This window comes from Rhinoderma darwinii, chromosome 2 (assembly GCF_050947455.1).
Source record: "Rhinoderma darwinii isolate aRhiDar2 chromosome 2, aRhiDar2.hap1, whole genome shotgun sequence".
Taxonomy (NCBI): domain Eukaryota; kingdom Metazoa; phylum Chordata; class Amphibia; order Anura; family Rhinodermatidae; genus Rhinoderma; species Rhinoderma darwinii.
Genome location: NC_134688.1, coordinates 69,247,305 through 69,268,591, shown reverse-complemented (window position 1 = coordinate 69,268,591; position 21,287 = coordinate 69,247,305).

Below are 21,287 nucleotides of genomic sequence, written 5' to 3'. Positions count from 1 at the left end.
GCATATTTATTTATATTTAGTGGTTTAGGTGGCATTAGTGTCGCAGGGTGCTGTCGCCATTTTTTGTCTGCTGTTTAAAATAGCAATCTTCTTCCAACTTTTATTGGCAAAGGATAAAAAAAACAAGTGCGGTGAAGTAAGAATAATTTCCAAAGTACAAATAGAGGAATGGTACAGCAATGTGAGCGATGGATCCAATTTTTTGTCTTTTCTTATGCTTCCTCGATGTAGTCGCTGGTGTCCATGAGCACAATTGCGCCCCCTTTATCAGCAGGTTTGATCGTCAGGTCATGGGCAACAGCGAGCTCATCAAGGGCCTCTATTTCTTGTCTAGTAAGATTAGGTTTAAATAAAGCATCACCGGTTACATCCTTCAATTTTTGCATTTTATCTGTCACCAATTGAATATAAGTCTCCACAGCCTTGTTAGTAGTTGGTGGCTGGAAAGTACTGGGTGTCCATAATTCAAAGTCACATAATCTTAATTTACTTGTATTACATGAGGCAATCCTTTCTCCTTCTTCAATATTTGAGAAGAACGCCTTTAATCGCATCCTCCTAAAGAAAGCAATAAGGTCAAGTTCACATTTAAACCAATCAAATGGGCCCTGGGGATTAAATGAGAGACCCCTATTTAGTAAGTCCTATTCAATATTTGACAGATCAACAGATGAAATATTCACCACCAATTTTTCGACTTCCTTATGCTTTTGTTCATCCTCCCGGTCGGTCGCAATTTTGATTGCGTTATTCTGCCTCTTCCACCATCTTTGATGTTTTCTGTCACCCCTTCTGCAGCATTTTCTTTTCTCTTTGGGCCTTCTCCTTAGAAACGCAAGGTTGTAGATCCAGAAGATTGTGATGGTTCATCTGAGGAATCTGTTTCTGAGACCATGTTTATAGATCCTCTACGTCTCCTCCTCTGTGTCTGTTGATGAGAGAAACTAAGAGATGCATAATTTTGCCATTTATAAACAGTCCCTCTTTTATAGTCTTCCAGGTCCCGAAGACATTTTTGGCGTTTGATAGTTTCGGTATCTTTTTGATAAGTATCCAAATACAATGTGATCTTTTCACCAAACTCCTGAAAATCAGACTCAGACATTAATTCTCGCAAATGTGTTTCAGCTTCCATAACTTTCTTCTCACTATTTTTAATTTTTGCTTGTAAGAACTCAATATTCAGCAATATTATATCAAGAGAATATTTATTGCTAATTTGCTCAAACTTAGAGCAAAAGTCTACATTTTGTTGAAAAAGGTTAGGTCGAAGTTGACTACATAACCCCCTAAGTATTCTCTGCTGTTTTTCCTGTAGGGTTGTATATAATATAGTGCAAGTATGTACCCCTAAGTTTGTCTCTAATAGGGTAATTTATGGCCCACTAGTAGATATGAAAGGCTATATACTGTGGATGTATTGTATAATGAGATACAATTAATAAGCAATTGATGATTATATTCTTAATATGCATAGGGTATGTAACTTTTTATATATATATATAAATATATATACATATATATATATATATATATATATATATATATATATAGTTACATAGTTTGTACGGTTAAAAAAAGACACATATCCATCAAGTTCAACCAAGGGATGGGAAAGGGGAAGTAAAAAATTTCTACACAAAGGAGCTAATATTTTTTTGTTCTAGGAAATTATCTAAGCCTTTTTTAAAGCCATCTACTGTCCCTGCTGTGACCAGCTCCTGCGGTGACTATTCCATAGATTCACAGTTCTTACAGTAAAGAAGGCTTGTCGCCTCTGCAGGTTGAACCTTTCTTTTTCCAGACGGAGGGAGTGCCCCCTTGTTTTTTGAGGGGGTTTTACATGGAACAGGATTTCACCATATTTTTTTGCATGTGCCATTCATATATTTATATAAGTTAATCATGTCCCCCCTTAGTCGTCTTTTCTCAAGGCTAAATAGGTTTAGTTCTTTTAATCTTTCCTCATAACTTAGATTCTCCATGCCCCTTATTAGCTTCGTTGCTCTTCTTTGTATTTTTTCCAACTCCAGGGTATCCTTTCTATGAACTGGAGCCCAGAACTGGACTGCATATTCTAGATGAGGCCTCACTAATGCTTTGTAAAGTGGTAATATTACCACTTTTGATACACGACAATATTTTGCTGGCCTTTGAAGCAGCTGATTGACACTGCATGCTGTTATTTAGTTTATGATTTACAAGTACACCCAGATCCTTCTCAACAAGTGACTCCCCCAGTGTAGCTCCCCCTAGGACATATGATGCATGCAGGTTGTTCGTAGCCAGATGCATAACTTTACATTTATCTACATTAAACTTCATCTGCCAAGTGGACGCCCAAACACTTAGTTTGTTTAAATCTGCCTGCAATTCACAAACATCTTCCATAGTCTGAACTATATTGCATAGCTTGGTGTCATCTGCAAAAATAGAAATAGTGCTATTAATCCCATCCTCTATATCATTAATAAATAAGTTGAATAATAGTGGTCCCAGCACTGAACCCTGGGGTACACCACTTATTACTGGGGACCATTCAGAGTAGGAATCATTGACCACAACTCTCTGGATACAGTCCTTGAGCCAATTCTCAATCCAATTACAAACTATACTTTCTAAACCTATAGTCCTTAATTTACCCATTAGATGTCTATGAGGGACAGTGTCAAATGCCTTTGCAAAGTCCAAAAACACTATATCCACAGCGGCCCCTCTGTCTAGGCTTCTGCTCACCTCTTCATAAAAACAAATCAGGTTGGTTTGACAGCTTCTGTCCTTTGTAAAACCGTGCTGGCTGTCACTTATAATACTATTTATTGTCACATAATTCTGTATATAGTCCCTCAATAGCACCTCAAACATTTTCCCCACAATTGATGTTAAGCTTACTGGTCTATAATTACCCGGCGAAGACCTAGAGCCCTTTTTGAAAATAGGCACCACATTTGCCCTGCGCCAGTCCCTTGGCACTATACCGGTCATGAGAGATTCTCTAAATATTATGTATTTCTCTATATATATATATATATATATATATATATATATATATATGTATGCTTGTTATATGAATAAGGGGGCAATATCAAAGCCTAAAGTATTGCTAATGAAGGAAAGGCTGTTGAGAGGATAAAAATCTGGATGCTATCAGGTTATATGTATATATACGCTAGCGGTGGCATAACTACCGCTGTAGCAGCCGTAGTGGCTGCTACGGGGCCCGTGCCACCTGCCGACACGGGCCCACACCCCCCATGGCCAGAGGCTCCGCTAGCAGCCGCTATGTCTGCTACAGCGTGACGCCACTGAACACTACGGCAGAGCAGGGAGGTATCTTCCCACATTAACGGGGTTGTTCCTACAAAACACATGTATCCCCTATTCACTACCCCGGTAGTCCAAGGTTTCTCATGGAGAACTTCAGAGGACTTTAGAGTAGGGGATACATGTATTTTGTGGGACAAACCATAGGCTACAGGCCGTTTTTTTTTGTTTTTTGGTGGGGGGGGGGTTGGGGCTGTATGGCGGTATCTACAGGGGGGACTGTATGGTGTTATCTACAGTGGGGGCTGTATGGTGCTATATATTGGGGGGCTGTATGGTGCTATATACTGGGGTGCTGTATGGTGCTATATACAGGGGGGCTGTATGGTGTTATCTATGGGGGGGCTGTATGGTGCTATATACAGGGGGTCTGTATGGTGCTATATACAGGGGGGCTGTATGGTGCTATATACAGGGGGGCTCTATGGCGTTATCTACGGAGGGTTCTATGGCGCTATCTACAGGGGGGCTCTATGGTGCTATATACAGGGGGGCTGTATGGTGCTAAATACAGGGGGTTTGTATGGTGCTATATACAGGGGGGCTTTATGCTGTATGAGGGAATATGTTTGGGCATTATACTGCATGAGGGCATCTTTATTAGCATTATACTGCATTAGGGAATCTGTGTGGGCATTATACTGTATGGTGGCAGCTATGAGGGTATTGTACTGTATGGTGGCAGCTATGGGGGCATTATAATGTGTGGGGGCAGCTATTTGGTATTATACTGTGTGGGAGGCACTATGGGAGTAGAATACTGTGTGGACTGAACTTGGTGTGTATGGGCACGGATTGGGTGGGATTAGAGGCGTGGCTTAAAAGAAAAACATTTGCACGCGCCGCATCGGTTGTCCCTCTTTGTGATACTTGAAAGTTGGGAGGTACAGATACAGACCCCAGACCCCTTAAACTGATACAAACCCCAGAGAAGATCCCTAAATACAGACCCCTTAAACTAATACAGACCCCCTAAATACAGACCAGACCCCAGACCTCCTAAATTCAGACCCCAGACCAGACCCCAATAAATACAGACCCCCAAACCAGACCCCCTAAATACAGACCACCTAAATAAAGACCCCAGAACAGACCCCCTAAATACAGACCCCAAACCAGACCCCCTAAATACAGACCCCAGACCAGACCGCCTAAATACAGACCCCAGAACAGACCCCCTAAATACAGACCCCTTAAACAAATCCATCCCCTTATACTAGCAGCACACCTCAGTCTTCTCTGTGCAGTCTTACTGCTGTTGTAGGACCTGCGGTCATGTCACCAGCAGGTCTCTAAACAATAGTAAGAACTACAGAGATAATGTTTTGAAGGCCATACACAATGCAGTTTTCTCACGTTTTTTGCCGCGATTCGCTGCAAAATAACGGCAAAAATGTGACAAAACTGCATTGTACTTTGGGCGGCCATGAGCCCCCTGGGAGTCTCGGGCCCTGAGCGGCCACCCAAAATGCCCTAATAATAATCCACCATTGTGTGTGTCTGTAAGAGAGAAAGAGAAGGATAGGGGAGCAGGATCTCTTCTTTGTGTACTGTGTATGGGAAACATTATAGCAGCTAGTCTCTTCCTCCTCTGGAGCTGAGTTCAGCAACAACTGACAATTAGAGATGGAGCATGGAGAAGGGGAGAACTACTGAAAAATGCAGGTTACATGTCATATAATGGTCAATGAAGAAATAGAGTTTAGAATTTTTTTGCATTCAAATAACTAAAGTAGATAAATCCGCCTGGAAAAGAACGCGTAAAAGAAAATTTTAATATTAAAGGGTTATTCCCAAGTTGACTCAAATTTTTTTTTTTAGACATTCTAAGCAGGAAATGATTTTTAAAACTTAATTTCCTAAGTACCTTTTTTTTACACTTCATAACTCAACAAGTGCTGGTTATGTTTTCTAAAAAGGGGCGTGAGCGGCTCGATGTCAATCAAGCCGCTCTGCTCTGCAGTGTGCGCGCTCCCGATGTTGCTAGATACTGTAGTTCTAGCAACATCGGGAGAATGTTTGTCTCAAGCGTGCATGGTAAGCCTGATTGAGACGAACTTACCGTGAATGTCAACTACACTACCCTACACTACACTACACTACATTCACCCCGTTTCGGCAAGCCACTTTTCCATCACCCACCCTGTCACTACATGTAATTTTTTTTATCCGCCGCACCGGTGCTGCATTAGCACTCGGAGAACAACTAAAAATATATTTAAAAAAAAATAAACTCTCCTAAGACGTTCTAACGGTGCTCTGAACGGTCCCGTCACTTGCCATCTTCCTTGTTCTTGGCGCCGCTAGCATTCATAGTAACAATGCGTTGTGGCGCAGATGACGTAATCATATCAGGCACACGTGATTACGTCATCTGCGCCCACCGCTCTGTTATTGTGAATGGGAGCAGTAAGAAGAAAAGTGACGGGACCGTTCAAATCTTCGTGGGAACGTCTTAGGTGAGTTTATTTATGTATGTATGTTTGCATGTATGTATGTATGTTGTCATGTATGTATGTTGTCATGTATGTATGTTGTCATGTATGTATGTGTATATGTGCATGTATGTTTGCATGTATGTATGTTTGCATGTATGTATGTTGGCATGTATGTATGTATGTATGTATGTATGCATGTATGTATGTATGTATGTTGTCATGTATGTATGTATATATGTGCATGCATGTTTGTATGTATATTTGCATGCATATATTTGCATGTATGTATGTATGTATGTATGTATGCATGTATGTATGTTGGCATGTATGTTGGCATGTATGTATGTATGTATGTATGTATATATGTGCATGTATGTATGTTTGCATGTATTTATTTTTGCATGTATGTTTGCATGTATGTTTATATATATGTGCATGTATGTAATTATGTTTGCATGTATTTATTTTTGCATGTGCATATTTGCATGTATATATTTGCATGTATGTATGTATGTATGTATGTATGTTTGCATGTATGTATGTTTGCATGTATGTATGTTGGCATGTATGTATGTTTGCATGTATGTATGTATGTATGTATGTTGGCATGTATGTATGTTTGCATGTATGTATCTTGGCATGTATGTATGTATATATGTGCATGTATGTATGTTTGCATGTATTTATTTTTGCATGTATGTTTATATGTATGTGCATGTATGTAATTATGTTTGCATGTATTTATGTTTGCATGTATATATTTGCATGTATGTATGTTGCATGTATGTATGTTTGCATGTATGTATGTTGGCATGTATGTATGTTGGCATGTATGTATGTTGGCATGTATGTATGTATATATGTGCATGTATGTATGTTTGCATGTTTTTATTTTTGCATGTATGTTTGCATGTATGTTTATATATATGTGCATGTATGTAATTATGTTTGCATGTATTTATGTTTGCATGTATATTTGTGCATGCTTGTATGTATGTATGTATGTATGTATCTTTGCATGTTTGTTTGTTTGTATGTATGTTTTCATGTGTGTATGCATGTATGTATGTATATATGTGTGTGTATGTATGTATATATGTGTGTATGTTTGCATGTATGTATATTTGCATGTATATATGTGCATGCTTGTATATATGTATCTATGTATGTATGTTTGTATATATGTATGTATGTATGTTTGCATGTATGTTTGCTTGTATATATGTCTGTATGGCCATGTATGATACTGTCTGCTGGCGCCCTGTATCTAAGTCAACTTCGCGGCAGGCTTCTATACATGGTATAACAGTCAGTATCACACATTAAACTGAATCTAAGCCTACGACATGTTTCATTTCATTTTTTTTAATTTATTTTTTTACAGGTTTGGTGTTTGGACTACGTCAGTTTCGAGGACTACTTAGATGACGGTTTTTTTTTCTACAATAAAATGGTTAATGAGGGTTGTGTTGGGGGTGCTTTATTTCAATAAAATATTTTATCTATATCTTTGTCTTTTCTTTTCAAATTTTATTACTACCACTTTAGTAATGGCCGCTGTCTGAGTGACAACATCCATTACTAAGGCGAGGCTTAGTGTTAGCCGGTGCAGAGGCTAACACTAACCACCATTATTACCCCGGTACCCACCACCACCAGGGGTGCCGGGAAGAGCCAGGTACGATCCAGTACCCGACCATCTGCTGTGATGGTCGGGCTCTGGGGCGGCCGCAGGCTGGTATTATGAGGCTGGGAAGGGCCAAAAACAGTGGACCTTCCCACCCTTGTAATGCTAGGCTGCTGCTGTGTTGTATCTGGCTGGTTATAAAAGTGGGACCCCACGTCATTTTTTTAAATTATTTATTTATTTATTTATTTATTTATTTTTTAAAAGACATGGGGTTCCACCCAATTTATCATAACCAGCCACAAACAACACAGTGTTATTAGCCTGGGAATGGACAAAACCAGTGGCCCTTCCCACCCATGTAATGCCAGACTGCTGCGGCCTTGTATATGGCTGGTTATTAAAAATGTGGGGGGACCCGTCTATTGTTAAATTTGTTAAATAAAAAAAAAACGACGCGTGGGTCCCCATTTTTATAACCAGCCCGATACAACACAGCAGCAGCAGCCTAGCATTACAAGGGTGGGAAGGTCCACTGTTTTTGGTCCTTCCCAGCCTCATAATATCAGCCTACGGCCGCCCCAGTACCCGACCATCACAACAGATGGTCGGGTACTGGATCGTACCAAGCTCTTCCCGGCACCCCTGGTGGTGGTGGGTACCGGGGTAATAATGGGTGGTTAGTGCTAGCCTCTGCAACGGCTAACACTAAGTACCGCATAAAGCATTAAAAATTAGACAGATACACAAAACTAGCCACTATACATATATCAGTAGCGGTCGGCAAACATGTGAGGGTTACATCCGGACTTACCTCTCTCCGGAGGACGGCGCAGGAACACGGGCTCGTCAGGCGCTGAAGAAGTGGCAGCTCCAGAGGAAGGAGCGTCTTGGGCGTCATGGCAACGGCAGCACCGCCGACAGCCATGACGCATGCGCCCGACGGCAACAGGCCGAAGTCTGCACGGCGGGACTGGAAGGAGGAGAAGGAGGAGGGACGCGTCCGGAGGAAAGAGAGCGCGGGAAAGAGGAGGGGCGGAGTAAGCGGTGGCGCGAAAAAGGAGGGGGAGCAAGCGGAAGTGAGCAGAGTGAGAGGAGCAGGAGAGTGAGAGGACGGACGAACACGAGGAGAGGACTGGGGGAACAGGGGTCCGGACAGGGCCAGTGAGAGCTGCAAGGGAGTTCGCAGGAGGTAAGAGAAGGCAGGAGCCTGACAGAACGTGGGCTCTCCTTTCAGCCTTGGAGGAAGAGGACCGAGTACAGCACGGGTGTTCCTGCTATCACCCTGGAGAAAGACAGAGAACCGGCCGGAGCACAAGGAGTGTGCCAACAGCCACAGGTACCGTGCCCAGACCTTGAGACCCCTGACCAAGAACTAGAGGCCCGTCATAAGAGAAAGAGCCCTTGTCCTAGGCAGCGACTGTTTCAGGCAGTGACGTCCATCGCTAGCTACCGCTAACCAATTCACCCTGAGCTAGGCCCAGAAGACAGGGCGGACTTGCTATCATATTAACCGCGCCAGTGTCGCGGCGTGTCCTCCAGGCTAAAACACCGCATGTAACCCTGCATGGAACTGTTATTGCTAAAACACCGCATGTAACCCTGCATGGAACTGTTATTGCTAAAACACTGCATGTAACCCTGCATGGAACTGTTATTGCTAAAACACTGCATGTAACCCTGCATGGAACTGTTATTGATGAAGCACCGCATGTAACCTTGCATAGAACTGTTATTTATGAATCTTGTTGGAGCAGGAGCAGACAGAAGGAACGGTCGGGTTGACGGGACTTTGTTGGACTACTAGCTGGACTTCGTGTAACTTGTAGCGTCAGCCCGCCAGTTCAGTTGCGTCCTAGGGGGTCCACCGTGCGGACCACCGACTGGGGAGAGAGAGGGTTTGTCATGAAAGGTAGCGGGTAGCTCCGCAAGGACCCGTGACGGTGCTAGTAGGTACGTTAGTCGCTGATTCCCACGACGCGACCCGTGGGCCGAGAGTGTGACTCTTACCCTAGGGTAGGCTGTCAGTAGCGGGTAGCTCCCGCCGTGACTGACAGCGGCGTATCTTTAGCCAAGCCGGCAACGTGGGGTCAGGCACAACCTCTCTCCGGGGGACTTCCAGCGGGATCGAAGTCCTCAACCTCAGGCTCCCTGTCTGCTCCATAGAAAATAAGTTATTGTTAATTGCTCTCTGCAGTAAAAGAAGTTGCCCCAAACAGAAGGTGTTTCTTGTTCATTGTGTACCACCCGCGGTAGTTCCTCCTACATAAATTGGCGTAGTCGGCAGGATCAGAAACCTTGACACGATGGAACCGTCCAGCAGCGGGACCTTACCACCGACCCTGACCGTCATGATACCCATGGGGGCCGCCCTAATGAACATTCCCAAGTTTGACGGAAAGAATGTATCGATTGCGGACTGGACGGAACGAGTTCTTACTGCAGCCCGGTTATTCCAGGTACCGGTGACCCACCAAGCCGACCTGGCCTTCAACTCACTCGAAGGGGACGCGAGACAAGCTGTCTTGGTTTTATCGCTAGAACACCGCGACACGCTAGAAGCAATCATCAGTCGATTAGAGTCCCTATATGGAGACGTCACTTCAGCCGCTGACCTCCGGAAGAAATTGTATACCCGGGTACAGAGGAACGGGGAATCACTCCAGCAATTTGCGGTAGGATTACAAGGAATGTGGAGTCGACTGGTACGGAAGGATCCCGCGGGATGCGCGGCCTTAACAGAGCCGGACCGAATAGTGCGAGACCAGTTTGTATCCGGGCTAGACAGTTGGACGCTGAGGCGCGCCGCGAGAGACCTCGTCCGGAGCACCCCCGCCGCCACGATGAGTGAGGTGTTGCGAGAAACACTTGAAGTTCACCGAGAGGAGTTGGGAGAGGCGAGTATGGCCCTGCAGAACGTGGGTACACCCGAACCATCTTCAAGGGCGACCGGACGGCCAGAAGCAGTGTTCACCGAATTCGCCCGGGATGTCAAGGAGGCTATTCGGGAATTGAAGACCGATGTGGCGCAATTAAGAGTAATGGCCGATCGACCGGAACCCCTTCTTCGTCCACCCCGATCGACACAAGGAGGGCCTCGACGCTGTTGGCAGTGTGACCAGCCGGGTCATTGCAGAGATTGCAGGATGAGACGCTACCCAAGACGAGAGCAGCCACCTTTAAACTAAGGTACCCCGCCGCTGAGGGCCAAGCTGCGGGCATTCCATCGACAGGCCCAAAAGGAAGGGTGGAACTTTTGACAGGAAAATGCCCCGTAGTGACAGCCAAGATCGGGGGGGTTAACGTTCCTTGCCTTATTGACTTATCAGTTGTTCCATGAACAATTCCAAGGTCACCAGACTCTAGAAGCCCCTTGGATTGAACTTACGGCGGCTAATAGCCTGCCAATTCCCATTGCCGGTGTGACGTGGTTAGAATTAGAAGTGTTTAACCGTAATTTTCCCCGTGCTGGTATTGTGGTAGTACATAATTGTGCAAGGCCGGGTATACCTGTTATAATTGGCATGAATGTGTTGCAGGAAATACATGGCATGATGTTTAACGAGACGAGCGGTGCCCGATGGGAAGAGATGGCAACCGATGGAACCGCCCGGCAAGCTTTGTTTCATGTGCATCAAATCTGCCAACGACAGGCTGACTTGAAGACGCTACGGGGGCGAGTGGGGTCGTTGAGGGCACCAGGTAAAGCGGTGCTGCAAGTACCACCTCTACAGGAAGTAGCCATTCCCCTCTCCATAGGGACTCATCATCGCCTAAGGGATGCCATGGTCATGGTGGAACCCATGCGAAGTCTCAAAAGCACGCCACCCTGGGTGGTAGGAAGAACGGTGTGTCGGATAACCAAAGGAATGGCGACCGTCAGGGTGCTGAATCCGACCCAAAGGGTGGTCGAGATACCGGCTGGCACAGTGCTAGCTACTGTTGAGATGGTTAGGCCAGAGGACGTGACGGACCCGGCCATGGTCGAAACTTTAAAAGAGACATCGTCGAGAGATGAAGGAAGTGAGGCCGACGTGAACGAGCAGACTGATCGACTGTGGCGCCAACTCGAACTGGACGGAATAGCCCCGGATACCAAGTCAGAAGAGCAACTGAGGACGCTTCTGCAACGCTTCGGATGGGTTTTCGCTCAGCATGAAGAGGACTTTGGGTGCACCACTACCATCGAACATGGGATTCACACGGGGGCGGCGCGCCCATCCGAGAGCGATATCGCAATATTCCCCCGCGCTGTATCGAGAGGTAAAAGAGCTTCTCCAGAAGATGCTAGACGGACAGGTGATTCGAGAGAGTCAGAGCCCCTGGGCAGCCCCGATTGTGCTGGTAAGGAAGAAGGATGGGTCGCTCCGGTTTTGTGTGGATTACCGCAAATTGAACGCCTGTACTCATAGGGATGCTTACCCACTGCCCCGAGTGGAAGAATCACTAACCGCCATGCAGGAGGCTCGGTACTACACGACGCTCGATTTAGCAAGTGGGTACTGGCAAGTACCCATGAAGGAAGCGGATAAGGAGAAGACGGCGTTCATCACTCCCTCAGGCTTGTTCGAATTCAACCGGATGCCGTTCGGGCTAACAAATGCGCCCAGTACTTTCCAACGGCTAATGGAGCATTGTTTGGGAGATCTAAATTATGAGTCAGTCTTGATCTATCTGGACGATATTGTCATTTTTTCAAAGACCTTCCCAGAACACCTGCGGCATTTACAGGTCGTGTTGGAAAGATTGGGAAGGTATGGACTCAAACTAAAACCCAGCAAATGCCGACTGGGCCGCCGGCAGATCAAGTACTTGGGCCATGTCGTGAATGCAACGGGAATTGCACCTGACCCAGATAAGATTAAAGCCATAAAGGAGTGGGCCATTCCCCAGAACACAACGGAAGTACGAGCCTATCTCGGATTGGTCGGTTACTATCGGAGGTACATCCGAGACTTCTCAAAAATTGCAAGTACTCTGAATCAGCTCCTCTGTGGACAACCCACCCAAAAGAAGGGGAGCCGAAGCCCCAGTGTAGTGGAACAATGGCAGGAGCCACAACAAGCGGAATTCGCAGCACTGAAGGCACGACTGGTGACCGCACCCATCCTCGCGTTTGCAGACTTCGCCCAGCCATTCCGGCTGTACACCGACGCCAGCCTGAAGGGACTGGGAGCGGTCCTGGCCCAGCAGCAAGGAGACGTAGAGAGCGTCATCGCCTATGGTAGTCGTAGTCTGCGACCGTCAGAACGCAATCCAACTAATTACAGCTCATTCAGGCTCGAGTTATTGCCCATCGTGTGGGCTGTTACCGAACGGTTTGCCGAATACCTGGTCGGAAGTCAAGTGGAAATTTACACGGATAACAATCCCCTGGCATACCTTGGGATGGCAAAATTGGGGGTGATGGAACAGCGATGGATAGCCCGACTGGCTCGATTCAACTATACCATCCGCTACAAGCCCGGTAAGAACCATACCAACGCCGATGCACTCTCCCGACAGCCGTGTGAGACCCCGGTCGGAGAGGTGGACGAGGAGCAAGAAGAGGTAGAGATACCCCCATTGCGCGTGGTTCATCCCCCGACGCAGCAACAGCGGGTAGTGACCGCAATACAAGGGATTGAGGATCTTACTGAGATGTATGATAGGGCTGAGTGGAAGAAGCGGCAGCAGCAAGACCAAGACCTCCAAGCCATCAACAAATGGGTGCGGCGGCAGGAAAGACCCACGGCAGCGGAGCGAAGCAGGCTGTCAGCACCAGCTAAAGCATTGGTTCGGCAATTGGAGTGACTAGAACACCATGATGGGGTATTGTACCAAAGAGTGTGGGCACCACGGGAATCGCGCGATATATGGCAGTTGGTATTGCCCATCGCCGATGTCAAACCCGTGTGCAAGTGGATGCACGAGAACCGAGGTCATTTTGCAGTGGAAAAGACTGTACAGAGCATCAGGAATCACTTCTATGCTTCAAACCTGGAAGAAATAATGAGAGGTGTCTACAAGGAATGCACAGAGTGTGTCTTACACAAGGCGACGGAACAGGCAGAAAAGCCCATGACCATTGTGACGGGTGAACCATTAGAACTACTGACGGTAGACTTCTTAACAGTCCAAGAAATCACCTCGGGGCACCTATATGCGTTAGTATGCTTGGACCATTTTTCGAAATTTGCCGTGGTGATTCCTACGAGGGACCAGACTGCGACAACTACCGCGACTGCATTGTGGAGGTTTGTCATCCGTCCGTACGGGTGCCCCAGGCGCATCTTGTCGGATCAAGGACCGAATTTTGAGTCGGATCTCTTTCAAGAGCTGTGTATCTTACACGGAATTCAGAAATCCAGAACGACCCCCTATCACCCCCAAGGGAATGGGGCTTGTGAACGATTCAATCGCACCTTACTCGGCCTATTAAAAACCATCGGGGACGAACGGCAAGAACGGTGGCCCGAGTATGTGGACGACCTGGTGTGGGCCTATAACAACACTGTGCATCGAGCTACCGGGTATACCCCATATCAATTGATGTTCGGCCGACCAAGCCGAGTTCCGTTGGATCATCTGTTAGAGACGCCGGAGGTAGGGGGCAATCGATCCCCGTCACAATGGATACAAGAACATCAACGACGAATGAGCGCAGCAAAAGACGAAATGGAGAGAGCTCGGCCCACAGAGAGCCTACCCGTCGTAGAAGAACGGCAGCAGGCCTTTCATACGGGGGATCGGGTGCTGGTGCGAAATCGCAGGGCAGCACGTGGCCGTAAGCTGGAGTCCCGATGGGAGAGGAAACCATATGTGGTGGTAAAACGCGTCGATCCCGGGCTTCCTGTGTATGAAGTGAGACCAGAGGGTGACCAGGGACCGAGCAGAAGGCTGCATCGCAACCTGCTGCGGCCATGTACCTTCCTGACACCAGAACCAGTCACGCCCTCGAGGCAAGAAGAACCGCAGAGTGCTCCACCGACAAATATTGACGGAGATTGGTGGTTGTTGGTTCCATCAGACGACCCTAGTGTGTCCTGGGCGTCACGACCGACAGGGACGGAGAGCCAAACGGAGTGTGTGGAGACACCCGCAACGGAATTGAATCGTGTACTGCGTACCCACAGAGGTGCACTCGCAACCGACAACCGGCCTATTTGCAAGACTATGAAGTTTAGTGCAGAGGACTGCACTTGTTAACAAGGGGGGAAGTGTGAGGGTTACATCCGGACTTACCTCTCTCCGGAGTTCGGCGCAGGAACATGGGCTCGTCAGGCGCTGAAGAAGTGGCAGCTCCAGAGGAAGGATCATCTTGGGCGTCATTGCAACGGCAGCACCGCCGACAGCCATGACGCATGCGCCTGACGGCAACAGGGCAAAGTCTGCACAGCGGGACTGGAAGGAGGAGAAGGAGGAGGGACGCGGCCGGAGGAAAGAGAGCGCGGGAAAGAGGAGGGGCGGAGTAAGCGGTGGCGCAAAAAAGGAGGGGGAGCAAGCGGAAGTGAGCAGAGTGAGAGGAGCAGGAGAGTGAGAGGACGGACGAACACGAGGAGAGGACTGGGGGAACAGGGGTCCGGACAGGGCCAGTGAGAGCTGAAAGGGAGGTCACAGGAGGAAAGAGAAGGCAGGAGCCTGACAGAACGTGGGCTCTCCTCTCAGCCTTGGAGGAAGAGGACCGAGTACAGCACGGGTGTTCCTGCTATCACCCTGGAGAAGGACAGAGGACCGGCTGGAGCACAAGGAGTGTGCCAACAGCCACAGGTACCGTGCCCAGACCTTGAGACCCCTGACCAAGAACTAGAGGCCCGTCATAAGAGAAAGAGCCGTTGTCCTAGGCAGCGACTGTTTCAGGCAGTGACGTCCATCGCTAGCTACCGCTAACCAATTCACCCTGAGCTAGGCCCAGAAGACAGGGCGGACTTGCTATCATATTAACCGCGCCAGTGTCGCGGCGTGTCCTCCAGGCTAAAACACTGCATGTAACCCTGCATGGAACTGTTATTGCTAAAACACCGCATGTAACCCTGCATGGAACTGTAATTGCTAAAACACTGCATGTAACCCTGCATGGAACTGTTATTGGTGAAGCACCGCATGTAACCTTGCATAGAACTGTTATTTATGAATCTTGTTGGAGCAGGAGCAGACAGAAGGAACGGTCGGACTTCGTGTAACTTGTAGCGTCAGCCCGCCAGTTCAGTTGCGTCCTAGGAGGTCCACCGTGCGAACCACCGACTGAGGAGAGAGAGGGTTTGTCATGAAAGGTAGCGGGTAGCTCCGCAAGGACCCGTGACGGTGCTAGTAGGTACGTTAGTCGCTGATTCCCACGACGCGACCCGTGGGCCGAGAGTGTGACTCTTACCCTAGGGTAGGCTGTCAGTAGCGGGTAGCTCCCGCCGTGACTGACAGCGGCGTATCCTTAGCCAAGCCGGCAACGTGGGGTCAGGCACAACCTCTCTCCGGGGGACTTCCAGTGGGATCGAAGTCCTCAACCTCAGGCTCCCTGTCTGCTCCATAGAAAATAAGTTATTGTTAATTGCTCTCTGCAGTAAAAGAAGTTGCCCCAAACAGAAGGTGTTTCTTGTTCATTGTGTACCACCCGCGGTAGTTCCTCCTACAAACATATTGAAATCCAATATGCCATCAGCCATAGGACAAGGTATTATAAACAGGACAAAACTGATCCTGCCATATAAACACACCTCCCTCATAGAAAACATGTATAAGAGATGTTTTCATTCAGGCAGTAGAAATATCCATCGTGCTTCCCGTTGAAGAATACGTTTATCCCAGTCACCACATCTAGGATGAGGACGTATCCTTTCAATGCCTTGAAATCTCAAATACTAATCTTTGATTAGTATTACCCTGATGCTGCTCCCAAATGTGCCGTGGGCTTGGGGTATCAGCTCGTTTTTAAGTATCATTAATGTGGTCTCTAATTAGTCTGCAAAACTGACGAATGCAGGCACCACAAATGTATGTACATATTGGGGGCTTAGACAACCATGTTGAATGAGTAACTGGTTTCATATGGCTCTGGACCAGTCTGTCCTTTAAGTTACGTCCTCTACGGTAGGTTATTTCTGGTCTATGACTCAAAAGTCTCCCTATATCGGGGTAGGCTTTTAAAATACCCAAAAATTTCTGAATTACCTCTTTCACTTGTGTGTGTTGTGGATCATAGGTCCCTATGATTCTAAGGTCGGTCCCCTCATTCTCTCTCATCCTTGGGTTAAGAAGTTCATACCTATCCACTGATAAGGCATGTTGGTATGCATTTTTGAGAACCAAATCTGGGTATCCCCTTCGACCAAACCTCGTTTTCAGGTCCAAGGCTGCATTCTGATAGTCAGACATACTTGCACAATTTCTACCCCTGGGCCTCTAACTATTGATCTTGTAGGGCTTACCTTGCCTACTATTTTAATTTTCTGTGGACATACAGCAGTACATAAAATATATCCCAACAATGTTAAAAGGGATTCCAGTTTTAGCAAATAAATCTTATGTATAATATAATAATGCATTACTGTTAGAATTTGTGTATACATTCTTCATAGCTGTCAAGATCTCAGCTTGCAGTCATTGAACCTTTATTATTTACTTCCAGAGGATGAAAATCTGTCCTGGTCATGTAACTAACTAATAAAAAAATGTATTCATTCGGCTATCCGACTTTTCTGGCAGCAATTTATAGAGAACTTGCTTTACTGAGTTATTATGGTTTTTGAGAATTAACCCCTTCCCGACATTTGACGTATTTCATACGCCAAAGTCGAGTAGGGGGAAGTATGGAACGGGCTCACGGAGTGAACCCGCTCCATACGATGCGGGTGTCGGCTGTATGTTACAGTCGACACTTCGGAGCAACGAGCGGGATCACGCTCGAGTCCTATCCCGCTCATTTAACTCGTTAAATGCCGCGGCCAATAGCGACCACGGCATTTAAATCGTTAGAAAGAGGCGACGAGCCCCTCTAACAGCTCATCGCGCCCCCCCGCAATCCAATCGCGGGGTGGCAATTGTTGCTATGGCTGCCTGGGAGCCTAATGAAGGCCCCCAGGTCCGCCATCTTTGTGCTCCTATTAAGCTCCTCAAAAATCAAACCCTCCTAGGACTATATTGACGGAAAAATAAACAAGTTATGGCTTTTGGAAGGTGAGGAGGAAAAAACTAAAATTTTAATCTGAAAAATGGCTGTGGCGGGAAGGGGTTAATATAAAAATGTATTTCCCATTCAAACCTATAATTTTTAACCATGTAAGTGTTGCTGATATGTTATAGTAAAATAAACTTACCAATCTATTGGCTACATTTTAACATATAAAAGGTGTAGTTTGGGGAATTCAAGGTTAAGGTCAAACAGGCTGCACAGGTTTTTTTTTTGTTCAGTTTTGTTTCTTATTTTGCCCGCTTATTTATAAGTTCAGAATAGACCTTTAGGTGCCACCCTCGTGATAAGCTGTATACTGAGCTAATATGGCCGATAATGGCAGCTGTTTCATGCCCAAGAAACTGAATGCAGTAGGAATATGGAGCACAAAGAGTTGAGTTTAAACAGCACAGAAGCACTTCTTGTCCCAGTATACTGACTTTGGTTCTCTGCCCTTTTGACCGGACCCCTAAGATAAGCCTAAGGAACATCAGCAGCAGTTGCATCCACTTTATGTACATCGGTTGTTGTGCCCTCTTGCACCACATAATCAGGCAAGCAACCATTTGTAATCGCTTGCACTTTATCAATTCTCTATTAATGCTGGTGCAGTATGGAGCGCTTGTGTATGTCCGCTTCTTTTTGTTATCAAACTACATAGGAATTCATTGAGTAGCATGTACATGTAAGTTTAATGAGATTTTCAATCAACTGTTCGGTGATAAATACTTTTTACACTTTATTTTTTTGTTTATTCATTTTTCTTTTACTTTTTACACTTAATTTTTTTGACCTGCAGCTCTGATCGCTGCTAGAATACATTACACTACCTAGGTAGTGTAACGTATTCCAACGTCACAGTCACTCTGACAGTTAGTCTACGAGGATCAGCAGAGGCTGATCCTCATAGGCTGACATACATGGCAGACCCAGAGGCTGTTGTCTGGCCCCCGGGTGCCATCACAAGCATCAGAAGCCCCCACGATTTCATGTGGGCTGCTGATGCGCTACAAACCCACTAGATGCGGAGATCGCAATCGAGCCCCGCATGTAACGGGTTAATTGCCGAAATCAGCGGCGATGAGCCGCTGATCAGCAACACTGGAGTGTCAGCTGTCGGGGGCAGCTGATCTCCAAGTTCCCGATGCACACCTTGTCGCCGACAGTGTGCATCGGGAACGACACAGTGACTTCCTGTCACTGACAGGAAGCCTATCAGGACCAGCCGAAGGTTGGTCCTGATGGGCTTCCGTCCATGGCAGACATGGTAGCCATTGTTTGGCTTCCGTTTGCCATACTAACTATCTGCAAACCCCGTGATTTCAGACCGGGGTCTGCCGATATGTTAGAAACCCCCAAAATTCGGCGATTGCAACCAATCGCTGAATTTAAGGGGTTAATTCGCCGAAATCAGCGGCAAAGGACCGCTGGTCGGCAAGAGTGGAGTATCAGTGTGCACCGGGAAAAACTCAGTAACTGTACGTCCTCGTGCGGGAAGTAACCTCCCGCGACGACGTACAGTTACTTCCTCGTGCGGGTAGGGGTTAACAACTCATCCGCAGGTGGGATAGAGTCTGACTGCAAAGTAAGAAATGCCAGCTATAGTTAGGGAACAAAACAAGGATGTTCCATCACAGATGACAATACTCTAACTTCATGCAGCATCCCGCGTACATCCAGCAGGTGCATGTCACCCGCTGGTCTTGTCCGACTTACCCACACTATACGACAGTTCAATACATTTTGGGGACAGCACTCAAGAGCCAAATCCAGCAAATAGAAAACAATGTCTTTACTCAAACAACATGCAATGTTTCAGCTGCAGAGCCTTTTTTTCAAGCATGGCTATACATAGTGAATGTGCACATATTAATATGAGTGTGACATCATCAGTGTGTGTGTTTTAGGTCAGAGGTAACGCAAAACTGCTGGCCTAAACATATATAGTGGTTTATACAGTACTGTAAAAGCATATCGAATGTCATAACTGACTGCGACATGAAACGTGAATTAAAAGAGTACCTGTATATCCCCATATGAACAGTATGTGTCAGTGACATCGCTGGGCGCACAATAATGAGGTCAGTAGTCCTATCTGTAACTACCCCAGTACCACCAAAGGGGGAGTTTGGAGCTAATCTCTTCAATTTCTCCAGCAATATAATTATTAATTGCTTAAAAACTGTCCAATTTGGGAGGAGAAATATTAGTTGTATTTTTCTAATTGCTTCTAAATGATTTATACAGTGGGTATATCTTACCGACTATTAAAAACCTTTTCCGTGCTTATGAAAAACAAAGAAGTACCTTTTTGTTTTTGAATGGTCACCAAATGATGCCACAATAGTTATTTCAAATTTTTATTATTTTGCCCTGCTATGCGCAGCACTGTTGTTTTCATTTTGGTGGGGTGTGCTGTGGGCAGGATTTCCATGTTAAGCAATACAGTTCCCATAATTCCTCTCCCCTCTCACAGATATTACCCATATTTACAGCTGAATGAATGTCCTATTACAAGGTGTAAAATACAGAAGTAGCAAATTTTAACTTGACAATTAACGCAATACATGCCATGATGTAACAAACTTTAACTTGACATTTTCAATGGCATGTGATGTGTTAATTGTCAAGTTAGCTTATTGCACCATGGTACATACGTAGCAAAGTTTACCTTGACTCTGATAACTTGCTGCAGCGTGATATCACACAATAAAAAACAGTGAAAAGCCATTGAAAAAGTCAAGTTAAAGATCTTTCACAGAGTATTTAACATGTTAAGAGTCAGGTTAAAGATTGATACCTTTAGATGTAATGCGTTAAATGTCAAGTTAACGTTTGCTACATCTGTACTGCTGTAATTATTTACTGTCTGCTACTAAGACACAGCTCTGCTGTTCTGCAATTAATTCAGTGACTCACAGGAGACGTCTTCTCAGATTCCGGTAATTTTCTTTCCTCTTTTCTTTTCTATCCGGTCCAGACCTCATGACGACGTCTCCTGGCCATGACCCATTTCTGCAGAATTTGCCATTCAGATGTCTTCAGCTTCTCACTTTTCCAACATTTCCACACCTATAAACAAAGATAAAATTCTCATGGTGCCACACACTGTGCCCCTAAATATAATAATAACCATAATTGAGTCAAACATTGTAAAGTAAAGCACAACATACACAGTGCTTCCTGTAGATAGCACCACACACAGCCCCTGTAGATAGTGCCACACCACACCCTGTAGATAGCGCCACACACAGCCCCCTGTAGAAAGTACCACACCTCCTCCCTGTAGATAGTGCCCCACATCTCCCTTGTAGATAGCATCACACACAGCCCTGTACATAGCATCACACACAACCTTGTAAATAGCATCACACAAAGCCCAGTAGATAGTATCACACACACAGCCTCCCCTATAGATAGCACCTCACAACCCCCCAATAGAAGATAGCGCCACACAGACCCCTGGAGTAGGTGCCATATAGCCCCCCTGTAAATAGTGCCATGCCCAATAGATAGCGCTAGACAGTCCCCCCTATAAATAGTGCCACTCCCCCGTATAGATAGCGCCACACAGCCCCCTGCAGATAGTGCCACACAGCCGTTCTGTAAATAGTGCCACTCAGCCCCCTGTAGATAGTGCCACACACTCCCCCTGTAGATAGAGATACCCCCTGTAGATAGCACCACCCCCTTGTAGGTAGTTCCAAACGGACCCCCTGTAGAAAGGGCTACAAAGCCCCCCTGTAGGTAGTGC